We start from the raw sequence: 21913 nt of genomic DNA, 5'->3' as shown, positions 1-21913 counted from the left end.
CAGTGTTGAACTGGATGTTTAAAGGAAAGGTTCCCTCCACCCATCATGCTACTGATGCCACTTGGAGTAAGTGGATTGCACTGCTTACACAATGAGCACTGATGGGGAACCTCAGCCGTCCAGGAATCCTAGAGGTCATCGTGGACTGGCCTGAAGGTAAAAAGTTTGGAACACCACCAGGAGAAGAAGTATCACGTGCTAAAGAGGCCCCACCATACAATGAACTACCAGAGAATGAAAAGAAATATGCCCTGTTCACAGATGGATCGTGTCGTATTGTGGGGAAGCATCGCAGGTGGAAATCTGCTGTGTGGAGCCCCACACAACAAATTGCAGAAGCCACTGAAGGGAAAGGAGAATCAAGCCAATTTGCAGAGGTAAAGGCTGTCCAACTGGCCTTAGATGTTGCTGAACGGGAGAGGTGGCCAATGCTCTATCTTTACACTGACTCATGGATGGTAGCAAATGCCTTATGGGGGTAGTTACAGCAGTGGGAGCAAAATAACTGGCAAAGAAGGGTAGACCTATTTGGGCTGCTGAACTGTGGAAAGACATTGCTGCCCGAACAAAGACTATAGTTGTAAAAGTGTGTCATGTAGATGCTCATGTGCCCAAAAGTCGGGCTACTGAAGAACTGCAAAATAACCATCAGGTAGACCGAGCTGCCAGAATTGAGGTGGCTCAAATAGACCTGGACTGGCAGAACAAGGGTGAATTATTTCTAGCTCGGTGGGCCCATGAGACCTCAGGTCATCAAGGGAGAGATGCAACATACAAATGGGCTAGAGACCGAGGGGTGGACTTAACTATGGATGCCATTGCACAGGTTATTCATAACTGTGAAACATGTGCCATCACCAAACAAGCCAAGAGGATGAAACCTCTCTGGGAGGAAGGGCGATGGCAAAAGTACAAATATGGGGAGGCATGGCAGGTTGATTATATCACCTTGCCACGATCTCGCAATGGTAAGCATTATGTGCTTACTATGGTGGAGGCAACCACTGGGTGGCTCGAAACATATGCAGTACCCCATGCTACCGCCCGAAACACCATACTGGGTCTCGAGAAACAAGTCCTGTGGCGACATGGCACCCCAGAAAGGATTGAGTCAGATACTGGGACTCATTTCAAAAATTCCTCTTGTAAATACTTAGATCATGGCATTGAGTGGATTTACCATATTCCCTATCATGCACCAGCCTCTGGTAAAATTGAACGATACAATGGATTGTTGAAAACGATGCTAAAAGCACTGGGTGGTGGAACATTTAAGCACTGGGGGAAGCATTTGGCAGAAGCCACCTGGTTAGTCAATACCAGAGGATCTATCAATTGTGACGGTCCTAACCAATCCAGTTCCCTACATACCGTAGAGGGAGATAAAGTCCCTGTTGTACATGTAAAGAGCATGTTAGGAAAGGTAGTTTGGGTTCTTCCAGTTTCTGGAAAGGGCAAACCTCTCCGTGGTACAGTTTTTGCCCAGGGACCAGGATCCACTTGGTGGGTAATGCAGAAGAATGGGGATGTTCAGTGTGTACCACAAGGAAACTTGATGCCGGGGGAGTGCAGTTACTAATTCTATGTATATGTGTATAGCCATGTGTGCATTTTAATCATTTTTTGTTTGTTTGTATATATGTATATATATTTTAAGCATGATGTAACGATGTAGAATAAGGGGTGGAATGTCATGGTTCTATGATTTTGTTTTTGTTTTTTTCGTTTTTGGATTTCAGTATTCCACATCAAAACATCATGTAGTGTACGGGGCATTAAAGTGCCACTGCCCCAATTCCAAGTACCTATCCCTGTACATTACAGAAGTCACAGGATCTGGCGCTTCCGGGTGGGGGGGGCGCTCGCTTGCTGCCTTGCAGTGGGTGCTGGAGGGTGCTTTCCTGGCCGTTCCAAGCTTTTCAGGTTTGAATCGGTCCCGGGAACTCTCTCTCTCTCATCTTGTCTGATTTATTAATCTCAATTTCAATTAAATTGTATATATTGTGTTATTTCGTATTCCGATATTATAGTAAAATAAGTTTTCCTCCATAGATTGTTGCTGCTGCTCTTTTCCTCCCTTCCTTCCTTCCCATTTTTTTGTGGGACTGGGGTGGGGGGGGAGGGCAGAGGCCTGTTGCCCCTGTCACGGACATAGATTGATCTGGTCAACTCCGTGACATATAGTCAGGGAATTTGTTTAAACCTTTGTCAACATATCTGACATTGCTACTGATGGTAGGTAAAAAAAAAAAAAAAGGGCCCTGTAAAATTAATTGAAGATGATGCAATTACCACCTGGAACTCAAGTTCGTTGAAATATCTCTGCATCAGAAATCAAGAAAATTTATGTGCAAAAGCTTTAAAAATAGATAGTCATGCAAATCGTCACCAAATTGCAAATTTCATAAAGTCCAAGGGACTGAATCATTGCCAGTCCTAGGAGTTCATTGAAATATGAATGCTGATTATGGGGTGATCATTTATTTTTCTGAAGGAAGTTGCCAAGCACTTAAGTTTGGGTAAAATGCTAGAAATACTTTGCAAAGTGAAATCAAGTCCTTTATGGAAACAAAAGGTAAATTTGTGCCAGAACATGAAGATTAAAAATGGCTCACAGATTTAGCATTTTTTGTGGATTTGACTGCTCATTTAAATGAGTTAAGACTCCAAAGTGAAAATCTCTTTAAACTTTGGACAACAATGCTCTTGAGCACCTGTTTACCATCAAGTGTTGCAGAAAGCCACATATTTCCAAATTTTTTTTACCAGTTCTGACAAAGGTAGCTGAATCCTCTGCTACTATTTCAGGACGTCTCAAAAGAAAGTAGGAATGTACACATGGACAACTAGTTTGAGTGCTCATTTTCTATTTAGTACACAAGGTTCTTGTTTGTTTTTTGCTTGTTTCTTTGTTTGTTTTTATTTGGTTGATCAGTTTTTTTTTTTTTCTTTTTTTGTTGTTGTATTGTTTTTGTTGTTGTTTTCCAGGCATTATGCTGTTCTCTCACCTTTAAGCATTTAATGTTTATGCTATTGTTATTTGGAATTGGTTTTAAAAAAATTAACATCATGCTTACTTGCAGTTTAGATGTGTGTATGTTCCTTGGGAGTTCACTTTCTGAAACAAAGGTGGCTCAAACAGGCATTTAAATAATAAATATTTAAAGAATGAGTAGTAATCAACAGGTAGCTACCTTTGACACAACTCTATTTTGTTACTTCTATTCTAAAAGACTGTATAGACTAAAACAAATAAACTGAATTAGATTGTCAATCTATGTCAAGTGATAATCTAGAACGTGAAAGGAACACGTATTTCACAAAATATTAAAATTTGCAATTATAGAATTACAAACTTCATATCAGTGTCTAGACTATCATGTCAATTTCTGCCCAAGGCATGATTCTATCTAGCACTTCTGATTAGCACTTTTAATAAACAAACAAATAAATAAATAATTTTCCTTACCTGCTATTCATTCTTTAATGCTGCTTCAAAATAGGGGAAGATTAAAGAAATAGAGAAAATTTCAGAATAAAAAATTTAAAAAATAAAAAACGTGTTTAAGTTTACTATATGTTTAGTCTTTCTAGCAATTGCAGGAACAGAGCATGTACATTATGTGAGTATGACATGTTGTTCCCAGAGCGAAATTTTGTGTTCATGTCAATATTAAACAAAAGTAATTAAAGCAGGAAAACAAACAAACAAACAAACAAACAAGCAACTACAGGGACAAAATATGATAGCTACTTCTAAAAATTTCTTTTTTTCTTACTCTCGTCAAAAATACTGCAAGCCTTTTACTTAGCTTCTTTCCGTATTATGCCACTGTCTAAAGTTGGTCTCTTGTCTAAAGTTGGTTGGTCTCTTCCCCCTTTGCCTACAACAGTAGAAGGATTTATAGATGCTTATAATATTTCATATTGATTCATAAAAGAAATGCAGCCTACAAATCCTTTCTCATGTCTCCAAGGATCTCAACTCTGATATCATTAGAAATATTTTTGTACACAGGAGGAAGATGACACAAAATAATTAGGACACTACAAAAAATATGCTAGATTCAGAGTTTTTAAAGGCTTTCCTCCCCCTTTATTTTCTATTTTTCCCCCCAAGAAATATATTTATTTTAATTTACATTTAGATTAGGTTCCCAAGCAACAGATGGAAGGAATTTAAGTCAATTTGCAATATGAGACAGTCATTCCAGTCAATGAAATTTAAAAAAAAAAAAAAAAAAAAAAGTGGCTTCTTTTTGGACAATTGTCTTCAGAATAATATGTATCATGGAAAAAATATATGTATATATCCAGGGCCATATGGGTCTTAGTAGCAAGTACAGAAGTAGCGAGAAATGCAGATAGAGAAACCTTACATAGATTTATTTAAAATCTCTTTGGAACAATAGCAAACTCACTGGCAAAGCTAAAATCTCTAAATCAAGAAATTCTGTTTTTTTTTTTTTTTTGTTTTGTTTTTTTTTAAAAAAAAAACACAAAACACAACACTTATTTTGATTAAATCAGGATTGTGATGGGTCTCTGCCTAAGCTATAACTGACTTTCTGAATCTGCTGGCATGCTGCAGATTCATCCTTATGAAATGCGGATAGCTACTCATGAGCCTGAATCAAAAACTGCTCCATCTCAGGTTCCTTTCAAGTCGGTAGGAAAAGATAAAAACCTTTATCCAGTGATTCAATGTCCTTCAAATTTCAGTTCATTCCTGACGCAGACCATTACCTTCCACGGACTATAGTATTCCACAAGCTGCTCTCTAAGAATAGAAGAAAAATAATAATGAATATTAGCTACAGTATTCTTTTCTATCCTGTCTTTCCTTAAGTGTATCACTGTAGAATGAGATAAGTCATATTTAAAATGGATCAGAGATAATAAAAGCATTCATCATGGCTTCTTAAGGACGCACTCTTCAACCCTCACTGATCATGAATAATAACATTAAGCAAATAGCTTGTCACAGGCAACATCGCACTTTCATTTAGCCGTTCAAATGAGCAATAGCAGCACTGACTTCCTGCGGTTCTCCATAACACTACAGAATCTCCTGGAATATGAGACATGTACCCCTGGCAGCAGGAAGGGTCTTGGGCCTCCTGCAGATAGAAATCCACCTTCTGTTCCAAAATGCTTCTTGAATCTCATCTCATGGGCTATCAAAGTAGTCACTGCACAACTTCTGCAAACAACCTTTTCTATACATCTCCAGCCTCACTGTCAAGAAATTTTTTCAATATGTAAAGTAAATTTTCCCTGTTGGATTTTAAAATATTTCTGTCTTTCCCAGGGTATCATGACTGTGTAAAATAAAGGTTATTACTTTCTCTGAAGACCGTAATCGTGTCCTCCCTGGGAATTCTCCAGGGCTGAGTATCATCCATTCTATCTCTTCTCCTAGGTAAGGAATTTTAGACCTCTGATTGCTCTCATTCCCCATCATCTCCCCAGTTTCCCATATTTTTCCTTAAAAGCAACATCTAAACTGGACAGTATTCTTGTTGAGATCCAAATTTGATTATGTTTTGTAAGGATGGCTTTTGATCATGCATCTCAGCATAATGTTTACACCTGTTTTAGCATTGTCATATCACTGGAAATATTTATTTAATGTTATATGAGAAAGTTGTGAATTAATATTCTTATTTCTGTTGTTTTGCTGTCTGAGCAAGATCTGTGTCCTGTATTTTCATAAATGTTTGCTCTATGCATTACAAACTGTGTTTGCTTCTATTAAAGAGAGGGATATTTTTTAGCTCTTATCTCAAATTCATGTTCACTCTGAGCTGTAATCGTGTGCTATCTCTTCGGTTCTGGTGTCATCTACAAATTTAACAAACATGCTCATTCAAATCACTAAGAAAAATATTGAATAGAACTAGATGCAAATAAATAGGAAACTAGACACATTGCTATACAATCAGAAGATGAGAAAATTAAGAAAGACAAACTCTAAAGTTTACTTTTCTCTTTCTGCTCTTATTGGATTACTTATAAGCTGTGACCTTATAAATATTAATATATAAAATTCCATTAGATGGCATTCAGTGCTGTATGGCATAGTTTCCAGGTTCTGCTGGACTAATAAAACCCTGATATGCACTGCAAGGGACTTCCTCTTTGCAATTCTTTTAACCAGCTCTTAACACAGTATGTAAATTGTATTTGTTTATATTGCCAATTTACCTCCTATTTAAATCACACTGGAATTTGGCCTGTTGAGTTTGTGCTAATCTGCCTTGAAGGATTTGGCCTACACCAGAGATGAGGAGGGAGGAGGGAAGAGCAGAGAAAGAAAAAATGAACTACTTCTCAAAATTTTTACACATTAAAAACATTAACTAAGATAAGCTATGTAAAAATGCTTTTTAAAATTTCTAACGCATTATCCATTTTATACACTTATTTCCAGAGGGTTAATTAGTATGTAATTCTTCCAGCAAGAAGAAAATAATTTCCTACCAACGTTAAATTTGACACAGTTTCTACACATACATCACATTGTCATTACAACTGAACTTATTTGTCTGATTTTACTTTATTTTATTACCACGTGGATACTTTTAAGGAACTCTCACACACACAGAAAAAAAATCAAAAGTGTCAGTTCATAGAATCTTAATATATTCAAACTTGTTAAAAATATATATTAAGTTCACTAACAGATACTGCATTGGGTGGTATTTAATGTATCTCTTGGATGCAAAACCTCTAACAATGTTCATACTCTAGATTTTCCTTTTTCTTCTTCATCTGCGCTTTGACTTTCAGCCTTCACTAATTAATTTTATTAATCTGCATCAGTCTTATTTCTTTTCAAAGCTTTTCTTAATAAAATAGTTTCCTTGTGTTAGAAAAACAAGTCAACAAATAAAAGTATTTGGGTATTACTTGTTCATTCTCTGTGAACAGAATGTGTTTCTGACTCACAGTGACATCTGCATCTGGAAATGGACTTTTCATGTATTGCATCTATAAGGTAGGGGTCCACATCTGCCTCCAGCTTCAGCCCTCACAAAAAGTCAGCTTCTGTGTTTCTATGAGGCTCAGGCTATGCAGTGCTGTGACAGAAGAAAGGGTTGTTATTAAATAACTGGTTTTCAAATGGAGAGTACACAAACTAATTTGTGGCATTCACGCCACCACCTCTGGAGCGCACACTGCAGGGGCTAGAGATCTCTCCTCACTCTACTCGTGATCTCTCCTCTTTGGGACCATTGCAACACAGACACCAATATGGGGATGCTGCAAAATGGTGTTCATTACAATTCAACGATACCTTATATACCTTCTTTAGTCCACTTGTCAGAATCTTACTGGTGGATTTCAGTCCACGTCACCTAGCACCGGTCTTGCCGTTAGTCCCTCTTGTTTACATCGTATGGCAGCTACCTCTAGGTGGTGTCCATCTTCTTCTTTGTTATCTTCGTCCTTCAGTTCCTTCTTCATGTTTATCTTCTTCCTCAAGGCCAACGGACACACTGTTCCAAGCACGTACCATGATGTTACACAACTCCGGCACACATTTATCATGAGACAATGAGAAAATGAGACATTTATCATGAGACATGTGCTGCCTGCACCGTGACAGCCCGAATCCCCGGTTAGCCTAACAACAAACCCTACGCTAATTAACCTAGATCCAGGGTTAAAATGAGAATCTCACAAATAGTGATGTAGAAATTATCCTATTCTCATTCCTACTCATTTGGGCAGAGAAGTAAGAAGTCCAACTTTGAAGGGCATGATGAAATTACAGATAGAAAAATAAGCACTGTAGCCTGAGTAGTGCAGTTACAAGGTAAGAGACCAGAAGTAAAATCCCAATGAAAATGAAAATTTTCTGGACAAAACTTCCACAAGCACAAACTGTGATGGAAGAAATGAAAATATGACTCAGAGAAAAAAACAGAAACAGATAAACTGAAACCACAGGCATGTAGTCAATAAGAGTAAATTTAACTCACTTCCAGAATTGTCCTATAGACCAATAGTTGTTCTTTTATCCTGTGAAAAGAAGGCAGAAATAGTGAGAAATGATTTTCTTACAAGGACTTAAATGATCCCATACTTCATGACCAATTGATGTACTAGTCCATAATACTTTGCACTGCCACTCAGATCACTTCTGCGTGGAAATCAGAATACCAGAACCTGAAGAAGTTCAACAACGAATAACTCACAGGTCAGAAAATACTATCCACATCTTCTCTAAATGAGGAATTCCTCTATATGATTGGTGGATACAGTCAACCCAAAAATCAAGCTGAATTCAATTTCCATTTTGTTTTTCAACTCACCATTAATAAGAAAAAAGGACATTCTAAAGCTTAGTCTAGGGCCACCATAGCAGAAGAAGAGCAGAAGAAAGCTGAAAAAAATAATAAAAAATGAGGATATATATATATATGTATGTATGTATGTATGTATGTATGTATTTAATAAAAACTTGGAAGCCTGAAAAAAATAAGATTTTTATTTTTAAATAGATCCTAACATTGCAGTATCCATAATTTTGGGACAACACAGGTTTTCAAGTGTCCCTTGTGGTATCGGGATCAGTACAAGAAACAACTGAGTTCTGTTTATGTACCAGCAACAAGAAGGCAGGAAAAAAATACACCCCAATGAGATTAAATTTGCTGATGATACATAACAGAGTAAGGGAAAAACAGTCAACATACCAAACAGAAAGACAATAGTAAAACTTTGAATGAACAAAAAAGATCTTGTGTGTGATTTATACTGTTTAATATGGAAAGAGGTGAGGCAGTAGATAATGAAGTTAAATAAAATGGCAGAAATAAGAAAAGGAAATAAGAAAAAGGAAATAAATTCCTATAGACATCATACCACTAACATCACAAAAAAGGAAATCTCCAGTAGAGAGTGGAAAAACAACTTGAAAGTATTAAGAGTAATTGAGAAACTGTGTTATATACCACAAGAAATAAAAATGCAAATGTACTAATGAGATGGGAGAGAATTCTGTGGATGTTTTTCCAAGTCCACTCTTTATGACAAGCACCAAAGTTCACTACAGTTTACAAATCTTGGATGACTGATTACTTCAATACAACTGATCTCTCAGATAGCAGTCTTGATCTGACTATTTCTTATTCACAGCTCACTTAAAACTGAATTAAAAGTGAATCTAGGAGAAAGAAAACAATGTGAGCTTTAAGCACAAAATACTTGCTTCATTGTTTCTGCAAACTGAAATTCCTCTCATTTTCCCTCTCCCTTATTTTAATCACATATTAAAAAAAAAAAAAAAATCACCTTTTTATTCCTCTTTTGTTTCTTTTATTTGTGTGTATATATACTAACATATCTAAAAATGCTTACAATAACAAGATGACGTTCCCATGTTGGATTTTGCAATTAATCTGAAAAATGTTTAATTATCCTTTTATCTAAAGACAATCACATCATTCTTCTCCCAAACAAGTGAAAAAGATAGTCTCCAACTCACATGCCTATGTGTATTGACACTAGCTTTTAGCCAGTCTTTCCACCCAAATCCACCAACCTCTCCCACCAGCACAAAGCAAATAGCAGCACAGATATAATCTCAACTTTATCAACCTGACTCAAAGGCTGTCCTTTGCTGGCGTGCACACATGCTGGTTTCAAAACTAACGCCCATTTAGCTGTTTGTTTGAAGACATATTAACCTTGATTCCTTACCGTCTTTTTGTTAGAAAAGTCAGAAATCTCAAAGAGTGATGGCTCCAGTATTTGTTACATTTGTTACTGGCAAATGACATTAAAATTTCTGAAGACAAGTGAACATCCTAAAGATTTTCAGTTCACCCAGTAAGCTTGATAGTAAAATAAGATTAAATTCTCCAGAATAAGTGGAGCTGGCATTAAAATTGATATATTAAATGCACAGAACTTAGAATGCACAATTGATCCTGGCAGTCAGAATTTCTTACAGATTTTTATTTTATTTTATTTTTTCTGAATAAACTTGTTCATTAATATTAAAGCAAAATTTGCTTTTACTGAGCTGGAATTTTATTACACATATTTATTTATTACACAACATTGACTATTTTTCCTAGTCTTCTACATAAACATTTTCCCAAATTGCCTTACAAAAAAGAAGAAACCTGAATAATGACTATATCTTATAGGATACAGAAAGGAAAAAAAAAAAAAAAAACAGCTAAAGACAACAGACAAGACATCACCATACACAAATCTCTGGAATTTCTACTGAGCTTTCTTTCTTTTAAAGAATAGGTTGGTTTTTTTTTTCCCTTAAATTTTTAATGAAATTATTGAGTATTAATCCATGAATTCCATAAAGAATGTTACACTGCATATTACCTTCATCATTCCAAAAGTAGTGCTTCCTGTTTATTTCCATGGAAAATACAACAGATACTGACTCACTCCAATTTATAGGAGGAGAGGAGGTTCTTTTAAGATATGTTTACCCAATTTAGTGAGATTAGAACACAATGGGCCAAAAATTAGCCCAACCAGTTTATTACAAATCCTAGTTGTTTAGGGCGATGGGGAAGGGAAGACAAAAAAATACTAAATAAAAGCAAGGACTCTTTGTAGGAAGCAGGAGAGAGATAGTCACCACCATGGATCCAGCGTGGTTCACAATTCAGTCATTAATCGTCAGTAGTGGTGGTTTGTCGGGCATTGTTGTTCAGTTGACAATGACAACTGTGACTGACTTTTCAGTGACAGTACAAACTTATTTGTAAGTCCAAAGCGGTTGAGTTAGCTCTATTTGGAGTGGAAGCTTCTCACTTTTGGATCTCAGTAGGAACTCTTTTTGTTCCCATCTTCTGGGCCTTGCCAGCAGATAAGGGGGAGCAGGGAGGTGCCAACTTGTATCTTGTCTTCAAGATTGCCTACAATTGCTATCCCCAATCTCCCATAGCAAGCTGGAGTTATTTGGTCACAGGACAGATCTTCTGCCAGTAAACAGTCCTGAGCGCTCTCTTCCAAAGGCAAATAGTTCCAAATAAATGCTTTCAAATGTAAAATTGTCCACACAGCGATGCTGACAGCCACATGACAACACCCACCTCTCATCTCCTAGATAACTCAGTCTTATCACAAGAAATGCCTTGGAAAGCAAGATTTGAGCCAAAAACAAAGAAGGATTCATACAGATACAATGCGAACAGTAATTCTGTTTGATAAGACAAAATCTCAGTTACAAAATCCTATTTTTCAACATAGTATTTCAACATTGTTAGCTCTGTGTTTTCACCAGCGATGGACGAGAGGCTGCATGTCATGCTTTTCAAAATCTGCACCATTGTAATTAACATTCTGCTGCTGTCACCACTGCTGAAATGCACCATCCACTGTCTCACTGTGCTCACATCCACTGTTTATTCTCCATAAATGTTCAGCAAGCATCAGTGAGAAGCAATGGATGCCATTTTTTGGATGAATTCAATAGCACATCTTTGCTTCATATACTCTTTCATGTCAGACAGTATTTTGTCAGACTGCCCTCTGCATGCATATGTTACATGGCAAGAAAATGTAATGGAATACTGGCAGGAAGGCTCTACCTGCACTGCCATACAACCATTTACCTCTGACATACTGGGTCAACATAATAACATAGGAAGTGTTACTTTCAGAGCAGCCCTCATATAAATCCATCCCATTTAACTGCCATCTGAAGGAATCAAACAGTGCAAATGTAAGAAATAAGACATTGGATAAAACAAAGCAATTATTTATCCTGGCAGTAGTTGGTGTTTTGTTTTTATTTTATACAAAATAAAAATGTACAAAAATATAAATATAATACAATATAAAAATACACGAAGTTGTGGTAGGTGTTAATGACATCCTGTTAACCTATTTTGCTCTTCCTTCTCTTGCTCATCTTTAATGTACAGAAACAAAATCTTGTGTTAATTCCAAATATACTGCTTTAGCTCTGTGAAGCAGTATATGAGTATTCTACTTGAAATGATCATATTACTAACAAATTCTAAGCAAACATCAATCAAACAAACAAAAAAAACCCAAAAAAACAACACCAACAACAACAAATAACCCTCCCTATGGCAATACTCACTGTTCATACAAAATTTGACAGCAAAACTGGAACCATTTCTGAGGGTGTCTCACTCCAATTTTTAGGAGGCAGAGGAGGTTCTTTTAATATCTGTATACCTGGCATGAGATTAAGAAACAACGGTTCAAATGTTGGTCCAACCAGTTTATTACAAATCTTAATTAGGGAAATGGGGAGGGGAGGACGGACACTATTATGAATTAGGGTAATGGGGAAGGGATGGAAGGCGATAGAAAAGATAGAAAAGAAGAGGCAAGGGGTCTTTATAGGAAGCAAGAGGGAGATAGTCACCACCATGGATCCAGTGATGTTGTCAGTCATTGATCTTGGGTGGTGGTGGGTCATTGGGCATTGTTGTTTTGTTGATGACAACAACGATAATGACAATGGTGACCACGTGATGATGGCCCCTTTTCAGTGCTTTCAAAGTGGTCGAGTCAGCTGTCTTTGGAGTGACAGCTCAAATCCAAAGTGGTTGAGTCAGCTCTCCTTGGACTGGCAGCTTCTGGCTCTGGGATCTCAGCAGAAACTGCTTTGTTCTCATCTTCCGGGCCTTGCCAGCGGATAAGAGGGAGCAGGGATGCCCATCTGCATTCTGCTTTTCACAAGACGCGATGGTATCTTCCCCAGTTTTCCCATACCAACCTGAAGCTATTTAGTCATAGGCCAGATCTTCCACCAGTGAACACTCCTGAGCACTCTCTTCTGCTCTTCTCCAGAGCAAGCAGCTCTGGAGCAAAGTGCTTTCAAATGTTCCCAAAGTGATGTCGATTGTCACATAGGAGCACCCATCACTTGCCTCCTCAACAAATCACTCAGAGTCTTATCACAAGAAATACCTCAGGAAGCAAGCTTTGAGCCAAAAAACAAAGAAGGAGTCTCACAGAGGAGAAATTCTCCAATCAGTCAATTTTTTTACTAGTTGAGAAATAAAGCAAAACAAAGCAAAAATAGATCAAGAGGAGTAAAAGCAAGGAACACCTTTTCTCTAAAGATGTTTGCACCTTCTATCTTTCAACTTGAAACTTAACCCTGCTCTGAAATTCAAATAAAAACAATTTAGCATAAATATCAAGACAAATGCACATACAAATATTCCATTTTATACTGAAGATATAGAACAGTGGTATGACATCTTATATCTTTAAAAATATTAGAGAAAAATAGTAAATTTGTGACACATAAATATGTCAGTGAAAGCCATAACCTGCATATTTTGCTCTAAACACCTTTAAGGATACTATGCCCTTTTTTCAGATTCTCAATAGAAAATTTTCTATTTTCATTGTGTATGTTAATATAAATATGACTCATATGATAAAAATATGATAAAAGCACTGATAAAAATTGGATAATAAAGCTTAAGATATTTTTAAGTTAATTTTTTATTTTAAGAGAAATTGGATACTTAACCTATTCAGACACATTTATAGATTGCTAGTCATCTATTTATAACCTTGGGCATTTAAATGACATTTAATATACCATTGTAAATTTGGTTGAATGAATGTAAGCCAAAGCATGAGAATGTTCACTTTATTTGATAAAGGGTCAACCACATGCTTTAGTGTTGGCCTTGCATCAGAAACTTTGCTCTAAACTTCTAAACATGTAAATGAAAAAAAGGAATAAGTTCAACCACAAAATTAAAAACAGAAACAAACAAACAAACAAAACATTCCTGTAGCCATTGACTCTTATAGAACCTCTTGCTCAATGGTTTCCACTACAATGTCCATGACTTCAGTTAAGATGTGAGTATCTTTTTCTAATTTCAACTCAGTAAATATGAGAAAACAGAAATTAACTGTAAAAGACAGAGATGGATCAAAGCACAGAAGTCTAAAGCAATTATGTTTAAACTAATTATTACAACACGAGAAAGTGATGTCCCAATCTCAAAGATTAATTCCTCTATGCTTGAATATGGGAAAAAAATATAGCAAACAAAATGGATACCGCAGGCTCAGATTAAGTAATTACTAACCAGAGTATTGAGTTTATAGTATGTAATGAAAAGACTGGCACTCTCTGCTGTTGATTTTCAAATGCCTGCAAACCAAGGCTTTAGACTGACTTTGAAGAAAAAGTTACTTATTTCCCTGTAGAACTCCAGAAACTTGCTTTCTGATTTCTGTTTTGTACTTTCTGTGCTTCTTTTGATGTTGTCATTGTTTCAAGTAGAAATTGATCATTTTATTTAATATAATAATATTAATATAATATTAATATAATATTAATATTTTTCTTCCAGAAAAAGATATATATACATATATATACATATATATACATATATATATACATATATAAATATATATAGGGATTTTAGATATGGTAGTCTAGCTCTAAAATATCTGGCAACATTTTATCTCACTCCCTGAAGTGCAAATCATAACTTTTTTTGGCAATTTCTCTCCTAATTGTATTTCTTATCAATTTTGTAATTTACCAGTATCTCAAAAAATGCTGTTAAAATGATTAAAAATGATGAGAATGAAATGAAAAAAATATATTTATTTGTATGTTGCTTTCAACTAAACATTAATAGGAAAAATAAAATGACTTTTTACATGTTTTTAAAGGAGAAAATTTGGTAGCAGTTTATACAGAAAAGAAAGAGGGGAAAAAAAGGAATTTCTCAATTAAGTGCAATGTCTTCATTCCAAAAAGAATTTAAGTCCCAGTGTAATTTGCCTGAGACTCTAAGTCAGAGGATTCTTCTATTCCCTGAATACTCACTTTAGCTACCATTTAATACTGATTTAACAACCACAAGAATAACTTTACTGTTTAAATATTTAACATTCAATTCAAATGTGTAACAGCACTATGGAATTTGGTTCACAGTTTCTGACACAGAGTAGCTTATAGAAAAAGTGAAGATATATAAGAGCAGAATTCATGAAGTCAAATGTACAAAATGAAATACTATTAGCAAAGGACAAAAAAAAAAAATGATTAAGGAAGGAAATTTGAAATGTTTAAGAAACAAAAGGTTTCTCTTCAGCAGAGATGGAGGAAACAAATGATAGATTATAGAGAGAAGGATGAAGTGTTAAATGTGTATGTTGCTTTAGCTTTTGCTGGAAAGGCTGGTAATAACGAGGTACTTAAGGCACCAGTAAGTGGGAAGGGAAGAAAGAGGTCACAAGAGAGAATTAAGATAGACTAGATTAAAGAATACTGATATAACCAGAACCTAGTCAAATCCTCAAGGCATGATGGAATTTAATATACGCTATTAAAATATATGCCAGAAAAAGTATAAAGAAACCTTTAGCAATTATTTTGAAAACTCGTGGATAATACCCAAACTGTACTTGGAAAGAGCAGTTATGGCCTGGAATTCAAAGGAAAGACATCCATGAAACTGCAGGCTGGGAAATTATTCTTCCTTGGTACTGTTTTAAACAACATTAGTCTCTGAACACACTGGAACCTGCTGTGTCCCTAAAGCAGAAACAAAACTATTTTGTTTATCAATCAGGAGAAGAATAGATCCCTGGTGGTCTGGGGAATTCATGTCCTAGTCCAGAGTCAAAGGGAACTGGACCTTCATGGACTTTTCACCAGTGTCTTAGAGTACTGTGAATGAAAATGAGAAGGGGATTAGGAAAGTAAACAGAAGCTGAAATTTTTCAGGTGATTTTTATAGGTCTAGCAGAGAGGATTACAGAAAGCAAAGAAAAAGGTATGAATACATTGCTTTAGGTGGTTTAATAACTTAAAGCTTATCACACAGCATAAATATATATATTTTAATTTTCTTCGGGCTTAGGCAAGACAATAAAGAAAGAAGTAAATAGCCAGGTGATGGTTTTGAGTGCATCTTAAACAGGATTCCACTTGCCATTCTCATTGTAGATCTAAAATGAATAGAAAGAAACCAAACACAGAGCATCTGAATTCCCTCAGACTTAAATACCTTTAAGAAGTTTATGTCAGTTGCCATTACACAATAATGTGCAATCTAGATTCTTAACAGTGAGAGTATAATAATAGAAATTGTATAATTATTATCATTTGGATTCCTGACATTTTAGCAAGATGAGTGTGAAAATACATTCAGCTAACTTGCAGACAGAGTTGCATGCCTAATTTGCAGGCATTATGAAGGTTACCTGTGTAGATTGAATAATTATGTACACACACAGCTATCATTTGACATTTGCTCAAACAATTATCTAATCTGTGCCTTGAATTATGGGCCCAGCTTGAATGTGCCTGACACTTGCTGTCAAACAGCATGAAGTTCACAGACATCTTCCCATAGGTCCTAAATGCTTTAACTAGTAACTTGAGGAAGGGATTGCATTAACTTTCTCTATACATAGTTCGTAACTTCCAAAGATCTCATCTGCAAAGAAAATGCAAAACTGTCTTGATACACTACAAATATCTTGAAATCAATGAAAACAATCTTTTCATGACAAATAAAATGTAGAAGAATTAACAAGATTATTTTAATGCAAGGACGATGAATAATAAGTACTGAACATAAGCAAGTTATTTGGAGGATGCAGGAAAAAATAACATTTGCATTACAATACTTTGTTGGATAATATATTGGCCCTAGAACATTCATGATTTTTTGTTTGTTTGTTTGTTTGTTTGTTTGTTTGTTTTTTACTATGGTAGAGGGATATACTCTGAGGAACAAAAACCTGGCTTCTCAATTGTGTTTGTGAAGTTTTGAAAAAGGCTTCGCTTGTCTTATTAGGAGTATTATATAACCTGGTTGATGAAAACAGAAAGAGACAATGTTAACATTTGTTTACATATTTTGTACCCACATTGTCACTTGCCACTGTCATGGTTTTGTGATTTTTGGTTATTGATATTCCCCATCATAACATTATGTAGTGCACTGGGAGTTAAGCTCTTAATGCTCTAGTTCTGGGAACCTGTCCGGAAGAGAAGAAGAACTACATACCCCAGAGGGCTTTGCAGTCAGAGAGGAAATATAACTCCTGGCAAGGTCACCTGATTCTCTTCTTCATCAGGCTCTCCTCTCTGCTGCTCAACTGGACTGTGAATCTCAGTGTTATGGTGAGGCCTATCTACCTTTCGGACTCTCTCTCTCATTATATTTGATTTATTAGGTTCAAATCTAATTATACTGTATTACAGTGTGTTATTTTGCATTCCAATACCATATTTAGTAAATTAGTTTGTTTCTCCTTAGATCATTGTCACTGTTTTAATTATTTTGGGGTCCCTTTTTTCCCTTTTCCAGAGGCACAGATTTTGCAAAATCCCTCTGCCCTAGTAGTCGCGGAACCGGGCCAAACCAGATGATAAACCATTGACAGCCACCATATTGGTTTCCATAACATTTCTTCAGCTTTGGCAGATAGTAAGCTATAGGCCATCTGGATGTACTGGGGATATGCAGTTCACTTTCAGTGAACTTAACTTTTGAACTTTCAAAATCTGACATGTATCTCTTTTATTCTTTCTTTCCTTATGATTTCCAGGAAACTAATAGAGTGTTCAAATATTGTGCTCCATTCTAGGCAATGTTATTTCAAAAAGAAAAGACTGATTAGAATAGATTCAGAGAAGAGCAAGAGAATTATAAAAAGGACTGGGAAAAAAAGACTGCCAGTTTGAGGAAAGATTAACAGACCTGGTCATATTGATTCTGTTAAAAAAAAAAAAAAAAAAAAAAAGAGAGAGAGAGAGATTGGGGAGAGACATAAGATGTGTAAAGGGAAATTGGGGAAATTGCAATAAGAAAAGGAATTAATATTTTCTCTGGCCTGTGGACAGCAAAAGGTAACTGGCTTATGCTACAGCAGGAAATATATATTAAATATCAAGCTCTTTGAATAGCAGAAAACTGTTTGAAAGTGTGTTTGCTAAATCTGAGTTGGCAATATTTATCTCTTTTTTGTTTGTTTTTGTACAAGAATTCTGACAAGTTTTTCGTCCTTCTATAAATGTTAGTAAAAGAGTGAGTATTATCAGTAACAGGAAATGCACACAAAATGAATGATAAAGAGTGTTACTGTGTACACTGAGACTGATAGAAAGTATGCATTTGTGTTTAACTACAGAACTACTTATGTTGAAACTCTGGTATGAGTTTTTGTTTAAAAACACATTACTTCCTATTTGAGATGTTTAATGCTATTCAAATGGCTTGGTTCTTACACAAAAAGTTTGAAATTAGCTTCTCTCCCAGTTCTCCTTTAATAAATAAAAAAAGTTCATGTCTAACATGTACTATGAGTGTCTTCTTAAAGACAACAAAGTCAGGTCTACTTTTGATTGTATTTACTATATAGTAAACACATTAACCTTGATGGAATTGGTCTCAATTTATATTTCATAAAGATCAAGATTAGAACATTCTTTCTCAATCTACTCATTTCTTACAGAATGTCTTCTAAAAGATGTAAATTAGCACATGTTAACTGCATTCAGTAAGACACTAGAACAAGTTATCCAGGGCCCCACCCAACCTGATACAGTGCCTTCAGGGATGGGGAATCTATGACTTCTCTGGGTAATTAGCTCCAATGCATTGCCATTCTGAGTAAAAATTTTCACCCTCAGATCTAATATAAATCTCCTTTATTTCAAAACTATTCCCCTCACCACATCACCATCAGAGTGTGTAAAAAATCTGATTATAAAATTTCTTTGAGTACTGGAAGGTATCTTAGTTTCAGAGTGACTGGTATGTTGTTATGTTTTGGTTCTAGTAGTAAAATCATGTTGATAACACATCAATATATATGTAGATGCTGCTAAGCAGTGTTGCACAGAGCCAAGGAGCTGGGAGGGAACAGAATTAGGACAGCTGACTTAACCTGGCCAAAGGGATATCCTATAGCATATGACACCATGCAGAAGGACTTCTGAAGGGGGGTGGAGGCTTGTCTGGTTCTCTTCTCTGGCTCAGGGGATTAGTTGGGCATTAGTCAGTGAGTGGTGAGCAATTATTTGTTTCATCTCAACCCAGGAATTGTTTTTTTGTGTGTTTTGTTTGTTTGTTCCTCCTATATTGGAAAGGGGAGCAGTGAGCAAACAACTGTGTGGTGATTAGCCACCTGCCAGATTAAACCACAACAGTCATTTTGTGGAGTGACCTCTTGGCCACTGGAGTTGGAGAAAATGCAGAACATATCACAGAAGTTAGAGCAACCACAGGAGTCATTGCAGGAGTAACCACTTGGCTCATTGTGAGGATTGGGGTGACAGCAGAGTCTGTCGCAATGCTCAGAGCAAGACTTGCTGCAATGATTAGAGCTGTGGTAGGGTCTAGAACAGGAGTTGTCATCAGGTCAAGACTAAACCCTGGGGAAGTGCCACTCAGAACTAGCCTTCATCTGGAAGCTAGTCATCAACCACCGTAGATCCATTGACCACAACCCTCTGGCTATCACCATCCAAAAAACTCTTTATCTAACAAGAAGTTCAGCCTTCAAATCTATATCTCTCCAATTTAAAGATGAGGATATGATTCAGGACCACATCAAAAACCTTGCACAAGTCAAGGTGTACACCATCAGCTGCCTTTCACCAGTGCCATCACACAATCACGGAAGACCAACAGATTGGACGGGCACGATTCGCCCTTGGTGAAGCCATGCTGAGCATCTTGGATCTTGTCATCTTGTATGTGCCTTAACATACTTACCTTGAAGATCTATTCCATTATTTTCCCAGACACACCAATGAGGCTTTCCAGGCTGTATTTACCTCAGTCTTCCTTTCTTGAAAACAGAAATCACAGAATCATAGAATTATAGAATGGTTGAGTTGGAAGGGACATCAAGGATCATCAAATTCCAGTACTCCTGCCACAGGCAGGGTTGCCAACTGCTAGATCAAGTAATAGATCAGATTGCTGAGGGCCCCAACCAACCTGGCCTTAAATACCTCCAGTGATGGGACATCCACAACTTCTCTGGGCAGCTTGTTCCAGCACCTCACCACTATTTCAGTAAAAATTTTCCCCCGATATCTAATCTAAATCTCTCCTTCTTTACTTTGAAATTAGTCCATCCTGATGTATCAGTATCTACTCTTGTAGATACTCTTCTTCCCATCTATAATGTCCTTTAAAATATTGGAAAGCTGAAATAAGTTCTTGCCACAGCCTTTGTTTTTTTCCATGCTGAACAAACCCAGTTCATTCAGACTGTTTACAGGAGAGATGCTCCAGTCTTTTGATCATCTTTATTGCTCCATCATCAGCTAATTCATCTGACAGCCATGACTTTTCAAATTCTTGGGAGAATGGCTTGGCAGCCATATCAGCCACCTCCTTCATTGTCTATGAAGCATGTCATCAGGCCCCATAGACTTAAACAAATTTAGTTTCATGAGGCCATCTTGGACTTGCTTTTCTCTTACAGTGTGAGAGATTTTGCTCCTTCAATTCCAGTCTAGAATTTAAGGGACAGGAGAGATACTGGAAGACTAGCTTCCAAAGAACACCGAGAAAAGAACTTGCTGAGTACCTCAGCCTTCTCCTGTCTGTTGTAGCCTGTTCTCTTCGGTGTGTCCCTTCTGACCAATGTACCTGTAGAATCCCTTCTTATTTTCCACATCCCTCACCAAGTGCAATTCCATTTGTCTTGAATTTCTCAATCAAATCTCTGCATGTCCCAATGTCATCAACATATTATTTTCAGGCCACATGGCCCTACGTCCACTGCTTATACAATGGAACCATCTTAGAACACAATTTTGTGTCTATATCACTCAGCCATATGATTCTATACCTTAACATTCAGCTATTAGCAATACATAAAATCATCAGCTTCTCTCTTATACTTTCTATATCCTAATTGTGTGATAGAACTTCATTATTTTAACAACCAGTAAAGTGACACTAACTCTAGATTGGAGCATGGCAGCTGTTTAACTGTGAGTAACATCAAAGTAAATTGTCACATAGGAGGAAATAAAGAAGAATATTGTAAAGAACTGAAAATGAAGGGAACATTTTATATAGCGAGAATGTAGTTATTCAATTGGAATTTTGCCAGGTCATCGGACTTCTTTCCCTGATCGTGCAAGAGTAGAAAAATGTGATAGATTTCTAATGACCAAAAACGGTCAAAACCCTTAGTTTTACATCCCATCTATCTGAAAGGATTTTGGTTGCACAAAGCTATTCACATTCTGAACCACTTAAAAAGGTGAGCTCCTATATAATTGGAATTTTAAAGGAGTTCATGTTGTGTTTATGGAGCAATCACTACTAAATGATTTCATTTAAATTTTTCATAAGCTACACTTTATGAAAAATTAAAAGAAATAGACTCTTCACAAGCCTTCCTAAGAAATAAAGTCTCTTAAAGGAATATATATGCCATCTAATCACATGTATTTTCGAACATCAAATTTGCTGTATGCAGACAAACAGAGGAGGGCATTAAGGGAGAGAGAAAGAACAGGCACTTTTTCTTGCTCTCTCCAGTGCTTTGCATTTAACTGGAAAACTGGAGGCAGACTGCAGCTTACGGTAACATGAAGAAGTTCACATCAGCAAAATCTGTGATGGGTGTGAAACAGCAGATTAGTGTAGGGGAAGGGCTTCTCTTTGTCCTTTCTGATGATACATGATTGCTTTTTTTAAGCCCAAACTGTAAGATTCCTAAGATAAAATAGAGCTTGAGCAATAAGATTTAGACCTAATGGTCACAAGTAAAGATTCAGTTCAGAATCTTCAGGATTCTGAAGATCAGACTTTCTCCAGCTGCATTATTTCAGTGGGTATATCAGCTGGAAAATGAGTGATGGATCTTTTCCAGGGATGTTAGGAGAGCATATAGCATAAGCCTGAAGCTGTGGTCTTCC

The sequence above is a fragment of the Tetrao urogallus genome (assembly GCF_951394365.1).
Source record: "Tetrao urogallus genome assembly, chromosome: Z".
Lineage (NCBI taxonomy): Eukaryota > Metazoa > Chordata > Aves > Galliformes > Phasianidae > Tetrao > Tetrao urogallus.
Note: the sequence above shows the minus strand (reverse complement) of the source record.